Below are 14,756 nucleotides of genomic sequence, written 5' to 3'. Positions count from 1 at the left end.
GATGTTGAGCAGGCCGCGATCATCATCGCCAACGGAATGGCTTGTTAAGCGGCAGGTCGCAAGAGGGTAGAGAGAGAGAAAGAGAGACAGAGAGAGAAGGAATTAAAGAGGGAGGAAGACCCGCATTAGACTCCTCACTCGTATCATTATCAAACCAGGAGTTTAACTATGGTCCATCCATAGCACATAGCATTACCTGCCACCTTGAGTTTTCTGGATGCCAATACCTCTCATATATAAGGTGATTTCAAAGTCTTATAGCTGTTTCTGGATATCCCAAGTGATAGGCTAGCATGTCCACACACTGGGTATTTCATTATCAGAAACAAGGTGTGTGTGAAAGTTCAAGACAGCAAAATTCAGAGTTAATAAGGAAAAGAATAGCAGATATAAGAATAAAGAGTAAAAGTAGATAGGAGTATACAGACTGGAGAAAAAAGTTCATAGCTTGTTTTTTGGTTTCCCAGAGGATACGGAGGGTATATATATATATATATATATATTTATTAGAGGCATATATGGAGGCGCAATGGCCCAGTGGTTAGGTCGTAGGATCGCGGTTTCGATTCCCAGATCGGGCGTTGTGTGTGTTTATTGAGCGAAAACACCTAAAAGTTCCACAATGCTCTGGCAGGGGGTGGTGATCCCTGCTGTACTCTTTCATCTGTTGGCCTGCTCGCTTAGCCAGCGGGGTAGCGTCATTCGAATGCTAAAACAATGCGAATGCATTGTGACCAGCGATGTGTAGCAACATCTGATGGTCTGATTAGAGGCATATTAAACAGCATTGAATGATATATATGAATATTCAATCATATTTAGCATGTCTGTGTACACTCAAACATGGGAAGACATTCAGTAGAAATTGTCTCAAAAGAAAGTTATAAACAATATGCGAAAGATCACACCATTGGTCTATGACTGACATCATCAGACCATGGGGCAACACTCAATGCTGCTTAGGGCACCTCTAATTAATTAATTCCAGCTTGAAAAAGCTTTGCACACATCAGCAAATGTACATAGCATTTACTGTTCTAATATAAGAACAACCTATTCTTAGAGGCTATGGAAGGACAACTTGGCATCAGTAGTTGACAAATGTTCTATGACACAGGAGTTACATGGTCTGCTGGTGTCATTCATAACCTAATGGTGTGGGTTTTTTTACACATTGTTTATTAAGAGAATTTTTTCTCTAGACAATTTCTGCAGCATGTTTTACCATATCCAAGTGTACTCAGACTTGTTCAATATGGTGTGTGTGTGTATGTGTGTACACTGTATATGTATATTGATACACCTGTTGATCACCAAGTCAGTAGATGGGGCAGGTGGGATTGGAAGATACCAAAGGCTGTCCACACATGATCATCAGGTGTACACATGTCTTTATCATGTGCAGTCTGAAAATTTTCTCATTACACTGTGTATGCATGCATACACACATGGGGAAGTTGCCAGACTGCATATGCGATTATACTCATGCATGCATGAATGTATGCACCCATGTGGTACATACATACCCATGTAAATGTCCTTGTAACATCAATTCCACAGTGTCAACAGGATTGTTCGATTCAATATATGTTGTTACAGACAATTGAGTTTTCTTGATAAAGAGTAAGGATTTAATTATATTTTACAGAATAGTTTTACATAAGGTCAAAAATACTCAAGCCAGCAAGAAAGCCTCTGTAACAGCTTCACAAAATAGAGTAAACATTGAATAATGTAGTTCTAGATACATAAAATCTGAAAGGTGGGATGGGTTAACTTTGGCATTAGGTTTGTTTGATCAGGGATGACCTACAAGATAAACAAACAAACAAAAAAAAAAATTGGAAAAGCATTGAAATTATAAAATTTACATAAGACCAATTCCTTAGGTACAAAGGAACTAATAGTGAAAAGAAAAAACATAAGCTGGTGAGAAGGGCATGTTAATCCATGCAGCAAAAGTGAACTGAATTCGCTCCAAGTAAGAAGCAAAATCTATAGTGCTGGCCAAAACATTTTGCAATGCAGCAAATTGTCCTTAACAACCGCTTAGAAAGATCAAGTGTTAAAATTATTTTTTAAAAATTTCCGCTAACTGACTGTGATTCTTCATAAAAAGCAATTTGCTTTAACTATGTTATAAAAGATTTGGGGAGGGGCATGCATGTAACAATTTTCAGCCTTAAAATTACCAGTATAACAGTAGATAGTAAAATTCTTCCAGAACAATAATTGTCAACAAAACAAGATTTTAAAGAATTAATCTTTAAAATGAAAATAGAGTTGATATAAAGACTCTACTATGGGAGTAGAAAGTCTTTAACAGTCTAAGTATTAACTACTTTTGGAATGGTTCACGCTGTTATTACCTTCTATCCAGAATATAACTGAGATATAAGAAAAAATATTTTAAAGACCTCCTAAGGATTCAAAGATCTCTAGCTTTATTAAGGTAACTGGATGATTTGGTATGCATTCCTAATAGCTAGGTGAATTGAGGGACATAATAATAAATATTCAACAAATGTCTGCCTAGCCTGAATTTGAAACTATCAAGATGATTTTTACCTTTACCATATTTAATCCTAACCTAACAGAATAGTTGAGAAGAGCAAGAATATATATGAAATAGAACATATCTAAATATTATACATCTGACAAATATAAAATTTATAATTTAGCAAAAAAAAAAATTAAATGTTATAATTTTTGCTACATAGTTTCATATGCAAATAATCTGAAAAAAAAAATGTCTGATTTGTATGCAGTTTTGGAGTAAAAAGATGGAATAATTTTCTAATAATATTCAATATAAAAAGGGGGAAATGTAATCAATAAGATGTAACACTTAAAAGCCATCAAAAGAAACTAAGTAGTTATTTTAATAATCCAAAACAATAATTAGAAACATGAAACTTGGAATTTGCAATGCAGATTTACATCTTAGAAAAGCAATCATTGAAGTGTACATTTTTCTACAAAATACCACACTTTCCTAAAATCAAATAGAAAAAAAAAACAGTTACTACTATGACCAAATATTGAGTTCTTTTAGGCATGTGGATTACTTTCTGTACTTCAACTCTTGTTCAGGAGATAAGAGAAACTGGTGTACTGAATGATACCTTATCAGTGAATTTTGTATGTACAGATTCCAACAGCATAAAGCACAGCTTTTGTCCTAATAATTACAGATAGTGTTTATTAAGCAGACACTGATGTTTCATATGTCAGTCATACCAAAATTACATTTAAATTAAAAATATCTTCATCAGAAACTCAAATTACAAGTTATTTAATCACTTAATATCTATATGAATATTCTTGATTTATGCGATTTGTTCAATACATACAAAAAATGTATGTTCAAACACACACAGTTTGTTCTGCTGAACACACAATCTGAAGTTCACATGTTCACAATGTTGCATTTTACTTTACTTGACTGATAAAAATTGGGTCCACTCCTACATCATAGTCGATTGAGTGGTCACAAAAGTGAAAAGAATTCCGTTATTAAAACAATTTAAAAGAAAACAAAAAAATGTTTAAAATATTTTTTTTAAAATTCTACTAATGCAAGTCTGAAAATGGATGCAAATTCATAAAGTAAGTAGTCATGAATATAAATATTCCTGTAAGCGTAATGAGATAGTGTGGGGTGGGGGGAGAGACTTCTTTCATTATGAGATAGTAATTGAAAGAGCCATAGTTTACTTGGGTCAGAAAAAAAAATCAAATCCATTTCCATAAAAAATATCTAGATTAAGTTTGAAGACCCTGGTTTAGCCCATGCACCTAAATTCCACAGCATAAACTTTTACTAATGAGTTCCAGAAGAGAGCACAAAAATAACATCTGACACCATCTTGGCTGGGGTGAGTAAAATTGTGCTTTACCCAACTCTGTGTGTGTGTACAAACAGCCAAAATTCATAAGCATAAAGAAAATTTGGTTATCTGGGTTATTCTAGGTTGTCTGCTATGTTTACTCAAAATGCTTCCAACAAGCACATGTCACCATTATCAATACACTTTTATAAACATCAGACATACAGTTACAATACTTCAGTATACTCTTATCATCATTGTTTAACGCTCATTTTCCATGCTGGCATGAGTTGGACGGTTTGACAGAGGACTTGCAAGCAGGGAGGCTGCACCAGACTCACTCTGATTTGGCAAGGTTTCTACAGCTGGATGCACTTCCCAACGCCAACCACCCTGAGAATGTAGTGGGTGCTTTTTATGTTCCACCGGCATGGGAGCCAGTTAGGTAGCACTGGCATCATTCACGCTTGAATGGTGCATTTTACATGCCACTGGCAAGGGTACCAGTTAGGTGGCACTGATATAGGCCATGCTGAAATGGTGCTTTTTACATGCCACCAGCACAGGAGCCAGTCAGGCGGCACTAGTATCGACCATGCTCAAATGTTGTCTTTTACATGCCACTGGCAAAGATGCCAGTCAGGTGGCACTCTGTCATGTACGCACACTGACATTACACATCCAGCGGAGCATACTAGCTTCATTTCTTTCAAGCCTACGCATGTCCTCAGCAATCGTAGCCCATGTTTCACTGCCACAGGCATCATACAGTCTACCTTTCACTCTGAGTGAAAGGCCTTTGTTACCAGCAGAGGTAGGAGCTCTCTGAACCTTGCCCAGGCTATTCTTATACTAGCAGCTATGCTCTCAGAGCATCCACCCCCACTACTGACTTAGTAACCTAGGTAATGGAAGCTATCAACCCAAATGCCAAAATTGCTAGCCATTTTCTTAAGCTACTTTGCATTCTCAAAATGTTTTCATACCTACAAATTATTCCCTTGTATCTATTGTCAACCTCTCTGCCATTACTAAGAATTTTAACTCTTAAAATAAACTCAGCTAGTATCCCTATATCATCAAAGTATCCAAATGAATTTTCGTGTCCCAACATACTCCTAAAATCTCATCATATTTTAGCTCTTTCACAGACTTCTTTACAACAATTTTCCAAACTGTGAATCTAAAAGTAAATATTTACTTTTAATGTGTCTGCAAGCCTTCGGGGAGTTTGGTGAAAAGAACATTAAGAGGCACGTTTTCAACAAGATACTTTTATGTATTTTTACAGTCAATAACATTTTCATTATTGTGTGTGTACACACACAATAATGTAAAAATATAAAAGTACAGATGGTGCCTAAAGCAATACAAAACTTTAATTTAAAGCAATAACTATAGAACTAAATAGATATTAAAAAACGTGCCCCAGTCAAAAAAAAAATGAAAATTTGAGTTACTCATCCATAATATATCAAAACTGATTCCAAACTAATGAGCATATATATATATTTACAATTTAGTCAGTAGTTTTGTTGTGTGTGCTTTTTTTTTTAAATATATATATACACATGTGAGAATAACTGGTTCTGATGTCAGTTATGGTAAACTACACACAGATGACTACATGTGGTAAACTGATTAAATCAGTGAACAAAAATGGGGCAGTAAAACAGGAATATGAGAGTGAAACCAATCTGGAATTGCATCACTTCATGAGATTAATGTTATATATATTATATATTATATTAAGCACATCATTTTCATACAGACACACACACACAATGATTTTTGAAAAAATTTTGGCTTATCAAAGGAAATATTGCATCCAAACTTAGATCACTCATATGGATAAAAACAAATGGAATTGGTTAGGTATGGAATATGCAAGACAAAATAAAACTGTTACAGGTAGAATGTGCATCATCCATGAGTTGAAAAATAAATGTTAATTAAATTGAACAAATTTGGCTGACTTAATTCTATTTAAGAATTCTATGGTGCTTTTGCAAAATAAAATACTTTGCAATTAATCTTTATATATAAAAATAAGGTTGTGTGCTGTCTGTCTCCTACGATTTAGATTCCTAACTACTCCCACAATTTGCGGTGCAGTTTAACCAAAACCGGGTATCTTATAGTCGTGATTCATATCGAGCCCTTCTGGGTATTGGCGCGCATCTACGATGAGTCTACGATTTTAAAAATAATTTACCATCATTTTTTTCCATTTTAATGCATTTTTTCGCTATTATATAAGGGAAGTAACTCTCTAAAAATGTCTACGATGAGTCAACGATTTAAAAAAAAATTTACCATCATTTTTTTGCTATTTTTTGGCTATAACTTTCTAAAAATGCTTTATAGTTATTTCCCTTACAAACCCGAGCAACGCCGGGCGGTACTCCTAGTATTTTATAAATTCTTAATCATTTTATTTCACAGTCTATGCAAAGTTAGTCTATGTCAAATGTAAGTTATCTAATAACCTTAATTTGTATTGCAATTTTCAAGATCACATGTATACAGGTGTTGCCATTTTTTATTCTTTACTTTATTTTTCATATAGCTTGGTAAGCAGAACAACAGAGCAAAATGATGATAAAAGAGAAAGTGAGGGAGTGATAGACAACTACATTAACCCTTTTGATACCAAACCACCTGAGACTGCCCTGGCTCTGTGGTACAAACATCTTGTTTTCAAGAGTTCTACATTAAAATCTTTCATCAGATCTTAAAAGTTAATTTATGATCCAAACACCAATTAGTAATGACAAGGTTATTTATTTTACCAAATCCTTCATTATTTTCAAAATTAAATAAAGTAAATACAGAGTGTCTCAACAGAAATACGGTAACAAAAAGTTAAGTCTGTTGGTAAGGAGATCAAGAGGATGAGCATTAGAGAGTGATAGAAGAAATATGAACTTGTTACCAGTTCAAATATGCTTGGGGAATATTCCACTTCCAATAGCTGGTCCAATCTATTAAGTCTACTTCATGTAGGCCACACACTCCCATGGGTTCTGTTCATATGACAACCTCTCATAACAGTATTTCCACACCTCTTTCTTTTGACATCAGTGAGATCAAGTGCTCCACAATCATTCTGTACACACTTCTCTCCAACAAGGTCTTGATTTTCCCTAGTACATCATCATCATCATCGTTTAGCGTCCGTTTTCCATGCTAGCATGGGTTGGACGGGTCAACTGGGGTCTGTGAAGCTGGAAGGCTTCGTCAGGCCCAGTCAGATCTGGCAGTGTTTCTACGGCTGGATGCCCTTCCTAACGCCAACCACTCCGCGAGTGTAGTGGGTGTTTTTTACGTGCCACCTGCACAGGTGCCAGACAGAGCTGGCGAACGGCCACGAACGGATGGTGCTTTTACATGTCACCGGCACGGGGCCAGGCGATGCTGGCAACGGACACGAACGGATGGTGCTTTTACGTGTCACCGGCACGGGGCCAGGCGATGCTGGCAACGGACACGAACGGATGGTGCTTTTACGTGCCACCGACACGGAGCCAGACAGAGCTGGCAACCGGCCACGAACGGACGGTGCTTTTACATGTCACCGGCACGGGGGTCAGCCGAGGCTGGCAACGGACGCGAACGGATGGTGCTTTTATGTGCCACCGACACGGTTGCCAGACAGAGCTGGCAAACGGCCACGAGCGGACGGTGCTTTTACGTGTCTTGCAATCTAGAAGGCATCACACTTCTGATCCCTATGTTGCAGAATATATGCAAACCTCTTATTTCCAGCTTCTCTCCTTGCTAAGTATATTTGACATTTAGCTTCTTTCCTAGGCTCTTGATATTTTCTTTTGCTCTATCCTTTCTTTCTTTCTTTTCTTCTTCAAGTGAATCCATGTACATATATAAGTTTGTGCCTACGAACATACACACATATACACACATATTCCTGTGTCTACAAACATACACATATATACACACACACATTCCTGTGAACATACATACGTAAATAGGATTTAAATGACAAAATGGCTGATATTAATTTATAAAGAAAAAAGATGGGAAAAAAAAACAATGTACTATTTATGAAAATTGGGTTCATGACCTTTACAAATTAATACAATTATGAAGTAGTTTGAACAGCTTTTTTCTAAATATATATGAAATTAATTAAGCAACTAATTTAACAAACAAAAAACACTACACCACAAAATGAATGTTCCTTGCTCTTTTTAATGTTTTTAATGATAGAAAATATCCATAGTACATCAAATTATCAATTTTTTTTAATAAGCCCATTACATCTTAAAATAAAAACCAAAGGGTTATCTAGTTAACAAGGGATTAATTTAAGGAATATTAAATTTATTGAATAGTACATAAATTAAGCCCCTTAAGACAAGTATTTCCAATAGGTTTTTTATTTTAGAAATTAAAAACATCCAACATAAAATAGTGCATTTCTTTCTCTCTCTCTCTGACACACAAACACACACACTTGTGTCCTTTATTAGCCCAACTTCTAAAAGTTTTAGAGCTGTGATTAGTTTCAGAATAATTTGTTTACAATTATGACAAAATTTCTCCAGAAAATAATTACATACTGCAGACAAAAGCCAAAGACAGATTTTCTCTTGAGTCAACCTACTTGCTAAGAATAGAAGCCAAATCTTCCTCATGTTATAGTCTCCAATCTTAAAAGATATAGACCTCGCAGGTACTGGTGCCATGTGAAACGCACTCAGTCCAATCTGTAAAGTGGTTGGCATTAGAAAGGGCATCCAGTCATAAAAACCATGCCAAAACAGACAGTGGAGCTTGGTGAAGTCCTCTGATTTGCCAACTCCTGTTAAGCCATCCAACCAATGCCAGCATGGAAAACGGACATTAAATGATGCTGGTGATGATGATAATAGATAATGTAATTCTAGACACTCCCAAAAACAAGATAATCATGACCAAAATCCTTTTGAGATTAGGTTTGCTCGATCAGAGCTGACCTAGGGCAAAAAACAATGGCTGCAATTAAGAAGTTTTAAGCTTCTGCTATTATATTTGAGGAAGTTATTGTTTCAAAGACTTAAGAAATGGCTTTGAACTAAAACCATCAGATACTAGTTTATTGTGAAAAAAATCAATTTCATATCAATCAATATAACCACAAATGTTTGTAATAAAACAATTACCAGCTTCTACATTTAAAAATTGGCTTTCTATTTGGGTACTCTCTCTCTTTTACTTGTTTCAGTCATTTGACTGTGGCCATGCTGGAGCACCACCTTTAGTCGAACAAATCGACCCCGGGACTTATTCTTTGTAAGCTCAGTACTTATTCTATTGGTCTCTTTTTGCTGAATCGCTGAGTGACGGGGACGTAAACACACCAGCATCAGTTGTCAAGCGATGGTGGGGGGGACAAACACAGACACATAAACATATACACACACATACATATATATATATACATACATATATACGACAGGCTTCTTTCAGTTTCCGTCTACCAAATCCACTCACAAGGCATTGGTCGGCCCGAGGCTATAGCAGAAGACACTTGCCCAAGATGCCACGCAGTGGGACTGAACCCGGAACCGTGTGGTTGGTAAGCAAGCTACTTACCACACAGCCACTCCTGCGCCTACGTTTGGGTAGTTATATTTAAGTTCCATACTATGAACAAGTTAGTCAAAGGAAGTAGAGTTTTATGTGCTACATTCAGGGACAATGCGCATGTTGCTGTAGTATGGTTTTGAACTCATGATTATAATAATAATTGAACTTGTCATTTATCGATTGAAATATTTGCTTATTGGCATCCATTTATCATTTCAACAATATTTTACAAGTACTTTCCATTAACAAGTTGGAAAATAAAATATAAAAAGAAGGTTTAGGAACAAAAGTAACATATATATTTCTTTACTACCCACAAGGGGCTAAACACAGAGAAGACAAACAAGGACAGACAAAGGGATTAAGTCGATTACATCGACCCCAGTGCGTAACTGGTACTTAATTTATCGACCCCGGAAAGATGAAAGGCAAAGTCGACCTCGGCGGAATTTGAACTCGGAACGTAACGGTAGACGAAATACGGCAACGCATTTCGCCCGGCGTGCTAAAGTTTCTGCCAGCTCGCCGCAGAACAAAAGTAACATATAATAGAAGAAACCACTATAAATAGCAAATGGGGATAATAATGGTCAATTTAGAGTAAATTTGCCCAAAACCCAGCAGCACAGAAATATCAAGGTTGTAAATTTTAGAAAATTGTTATGTTATTGCCAAAGCTAACGTTGTAATAAAACCATTCCATTTTCCACTGAAGTAGTTGGGGTTATACGGAGTACACTTATAAAATAGAAGTTAAAAGTTAAAAACTATTGCCAATAACTTATAATAAAGTTACCCTCCTAGACACAAGTCCGGGCAAGGTTGTTTATGGAAGACCAACAGTCGCCCATGCATACCAGCCTCCCCTCTCCACGACACCAGTGTTATCCAAGGGAAAGACAAAGGCCGATACAGTTTGACACCAGTGACGTCGCAACTCATTTCTACAGCTGAGTGAACTGGAGCAACATGAAATAAAGTGCCTTGCTCAAGAACACAACATGCAGCCCGGTCTGGGATTCAAGCTCACAACCTCACTCAACATGTTATTGTTAGTAAAGCTATATGAAAAAAAATCCATCTGCTAAATCAATCATTAAGTATCACAAAGATCATTAGCAGACATCTTGAAACTTAAGAGAGAATTTATAGACAGATTTACTCCACAACAAACTAAAGTAAGAAAACACGTTTGGAGATAAATTAAAGATTTTCTAGTCAGTAAACTATGAATTGCCATATCCCTGCAGAAAGTTGTTCATGTACTATTTTAAAGGGGAAAGAATTAGTAAAAAGACAGCAAGAGACATATAAGGCCAACTTAGTATGTTCACATCTTATATATTAAGCTTAATGATTACAAAGATAATGACGCAATCGGAGACCCCCTTCGGTCACGACACAGACCATGGGATTGCACCTAGAAAGTTACCCTCCCAGACACAAGTCCGGGCGAGGTTGTTTATGGAAGACCAACAGTCGCCCATGCATACCAGCCTCCCCTCTCCACGACACCAGTGTTATCCAAGGGAAAGACAAAGGTCGATACAGTTTGGCACCAGTGACGTCGCAACTCATTTCTACAGCTGAGTGAACTGGAGCAACGTGAAATAAAGTGCCTTGCTCAAGAACACAACACGCAGCCCGGTCCGGGATTCAAGCTCACAACCTCACAATCGTAAGCTCGACGCTCTAACCACTGAGCCATGCGGCTTCATAATGATGCAATATATCTCTAATATTCTAAACAGCAATAAGAAATGGTGTTAATATCAGAAGAATTTCATTTGAAAATTAACTAATGCTCTGTGAAGCAGGTATTTTAGCTCTGAATGCAGTTTCAAAATATAGTTGTCTGAATGAATAGTAGTAATTTTCTTATAAAATAAATAGGCGCAGGAGTGGCTGTGTGGTAAGTAGCTTGTTTACCAACCACATGGTTCTGGGTTCAGTCCCACTGCGTGGCACCTTGGGCAAGTGTCTTCTACTATAGCTTCGGGCCGACCAAAGCCTTGTGAGTGGATTTGGTAGACGGAAACTGAAAGAAGCCCGTCGTATATATACATATATACGACGGGCTGTGTGTGTTTGTCCCCCTAGCATCGCTTGACAACCGATGCTGGTGTGTTTAAGTCCCCGTTACTTAGCGGTTCGCCAAAAGAGACCGATAGAATAAGTACTGGGCTTACAAAAAAAAGAATAAGTTCCGGGGTTGAGTTGCTCGATTAAAAGGCGGTGCTCCAGCATGGCCACAGTCAAATGACTGATCAAATAAAAATAAGTTTAAAATAATAAATTACCAACTTATTTCTGTAAAACTGCTTCAACAGAAATTACAAGAATGAAAATGTAAATAGAGATATATGCAACAAGATACAATAAAATTGCTAACTAGATAAAGCATGAAGACTTCAGTGACTTTTGCGAGTAGAATAAGATCTTTCATTATGTATAATGTAGCACCAAACATAAAACCATCTTGCTATAGATGTGATTACAATATCAGAACATAAAACAGCTTTGAACTAAATGTAGATGTTAAATTGCTTATAAAAACAGTAGCACTTAAAGCCATTAAAGGTGAAAGAGAAAATAACTTCAATATAACTGAAAATGTAAGTAAATACATATATAGAGATTCATGCAGAGATACAAAGTGAACTAAAAACTATTATCTTTAACCTCAACATACATTGAAAATAATCTTCTAAATGACAGAATAATAACTGTTTTGATGAAGTATCTTTGGAAAATGATGCATTGAGATATATAATAGAAAATGTCACAGCAGTTAAAAAAAAAAAACATGTTAATCCATTTATAATGTACTAGCAGTATCGCCCGGCGTTGCTCGGGTTTGTAAGGGAAATAACTATATAAGCAATTTTAGAGATGTAAAGTATAATAGCCATCTCAATATGGCAAACCACAAAGGAGGGTGTTACTGTAGCTTTTTACGTTCTGAGATTTAATAATACATTTTTAGAGAGTTACTTCCCTTATATAATAGCAAAAAATGCATTAAAAATGGGAAAGAATGATGGTAAATTTTTTTTTAAATCGTAGACTCATCGTAGACACACGCTAATACCCAGAAGGGCTCGATATGAATCACGACTATAAGATACCTGCTTTGGGTTACACTGCACCGCAAAATGTGGGAATAGTTAGGAATCTAAATCGTAAGAGACAGACACACAACTTGACTTTTATATATAAAGATATTTTGTTAGGTAGTCATAAAATGATTTAATAAAGCAGCTGATGGAAACAATTGTTTATTTAGACTGCTACAAATATATTAAATGCAGCAGGCACCAAAATTCTTTAGAAAATTACAAGGATAGTCATTTTATTTGAAAGTCTCAATATACTACTTCCAACAGATTGCATCTTTTCCTTGAGCAATGTTGCAATTTGTGAAAAAAATGTCAGCTTTGTCAGCTGAAGACCACTAACAGACAGAATAAGGTCTCAAAACCATGATTACAAACACACAAGCATACACATACTATTTAGTAATTGTCTACATTGAATTTGATCTATGTGACATTACCTTCGTTAGCCATTGACTCAAGATCATAATTACATACATGCAAATACTTTAAACAATTTTATGCTTGCAAATGTAACATTTACCTTACTTCATCACAAGTGTTAATTTATGCTAATGAAACATTTAATCATATTGCTTTAGCCCCCTATCTCCTAATTTTATAAAATATAAAATTTATTTTACATTGTCTCTAAATTAATATTTAAGGACATAACTTTCCCTTTGCAAAACATTATTCTTCCCTTGGTCATGTAGTCAAGGGAAACTTGTACTAAGCCAGATGGTAGATATTTCATTCTTAGCCCATAGGGAGCTATGAATTTATCTCACTTTATTGAACAAGTAAAAAAAAAAAATTTTTTTTAAAACCCAATTTTTGTTAAATTTGTTTTCGTCTGAAGAAGAGTGACAGTGTATAGACTAGCTTCAGGCCCTCTATGATGAAGGGTACAAATAACTGAACTTGATGTGCCTGATTGAGCTAATTTATAAATTGCAGATAAGTGACTTCTCAGCTGAAAGAATTCCTAAGGTACAAATTCAGCTTCAGATAAATTGCGAAGAATTTGGAAGCAATCAAATCATTTATGGATGCCAAACTATTGTAAAATACTTACTGATGTCCTGGTAAAGTAGTCTTGCTAGATAGTATAATCACCACTCTGAAAGTAAAAGGAAGGTAGATACAATAAAGTACTCATTATTATGTAGCAGAATTACAAAACACTGAAATATATATATAACTAGCAGTATCGCTCGGCGTTGCTTGGGTTTGTAAGGGAAATAACTATATAAGCATTTTTAGAAAGTTACTTCCCTTATATAAACCGAGCAAAAAATGCATTAAAAAGACAAAAAATTATGGTAAATTTTTTTTTTAAATCATAGACTCATCATAGACGCGCGCTAATACCCAGAAGGGCTTGATATGAATCACGACTATAAGATACCCGCTTTTGATTAAACTGCACCGCAAAATGTGGGAGTAGTTAGGAATCTAAATCGGAGTAGACAGACTCTCACACAACTTCAGTTTTATATATAAAGATAAATAAGCGAAAAATAATAAAACAATAAAAAATATGAATTTTTATTCATTTGAATCTTGCCTATATTTTCATTGTGCTGCATATCACATCCATCACTCCACTCCCTCAAGCTACTTTACTCATAGCAGATACATAGAAATATTTACATGTAAGTATTGCTGTGATTAATAAGTTTGTTTCACAATTGCTAAGACTGATCCTACTGTATATCACCTTGATCAATTATCTTCTATCATAGCCTTGGGTTCATTCAATCCTTGAGAGCAAAATTGAGGAGGTAGAACTTGTGTGAAAGCCTTTCAGATGGAATATCCCTATTCATGGGTGATAATTTAATCTGTCACTTGGTTTAACACCACCACCTGGTCAATGTGTGTCTGTAGCAGAGTCCATTTTGTTGCAAGCATTCAAATGAAATTTCTGGTCTTGGATAACCTAAGAATTGTGACTTCTTCCTCCTTTTTTCTTTCCATATTTGAAGGCTCTTGCAAAAAAAAAAAAATCACAGGTACTGTCCTCCTTCCTTTGACTAACCTCTTATATCTTTTTCTGATTGAGGTACAAGGCCAACAATCTTGAAGTGAGGATGTTTGTCGATACCATTGACCCCAGAAGTTGACCCGTACATTATTTTATTGATCTCAGAAGGATGAAAGGCAAAGCTGACCTGAGCAGAATTTGAATTCAGATAGTAACGAGATGGAAGAAATTTTTTCCAATGAAATTTTT

General features: G+C 35.8%; 1 protein-coding gene across 30 annotated transcripts in view; it reads right to left on the bottom strand.

The window, feature by feature from the left end:
- LOC115213534 (rho GTPase-activating protein 5) overlaps positions 1-14,756 on the bottom strand; it is a 337,859-nt gene that overhangs the window by 270,105 nt on the left and 52,998 nt on the right. For all 30 annotated transcript variants that reach the window (XM_036504237.1, XM_036504236.1, XM_036504239.1 and 27 more), the window contains exon 2: positions 13,596-13,640. The gene's annotated coding sequence lies outside the window, so the exon portion shown is untranslated. The remainder of the gene's footprint in view (positions 1-13,595; positions 13,641-14,756) is intronic.

Source organism: Octopus sinensis, linkage group LG6 (genome assembly GCF_006345805.1).
Source record: "Octopus sinensis linkage group LG6, ASM634580v1, whole genome shotgun sequence".
NCBI classification, from domain to species: Eukaryota; Metazoa; Mollusca; class Cephalopoda; order Octopoda; family Octopodidae; genus Octopus; species Octopus sinensis.
Note: the sequence above shows the minus strand (reverse complement) of the source record. Positions and strands in the feature narration are given on the sequence as shown.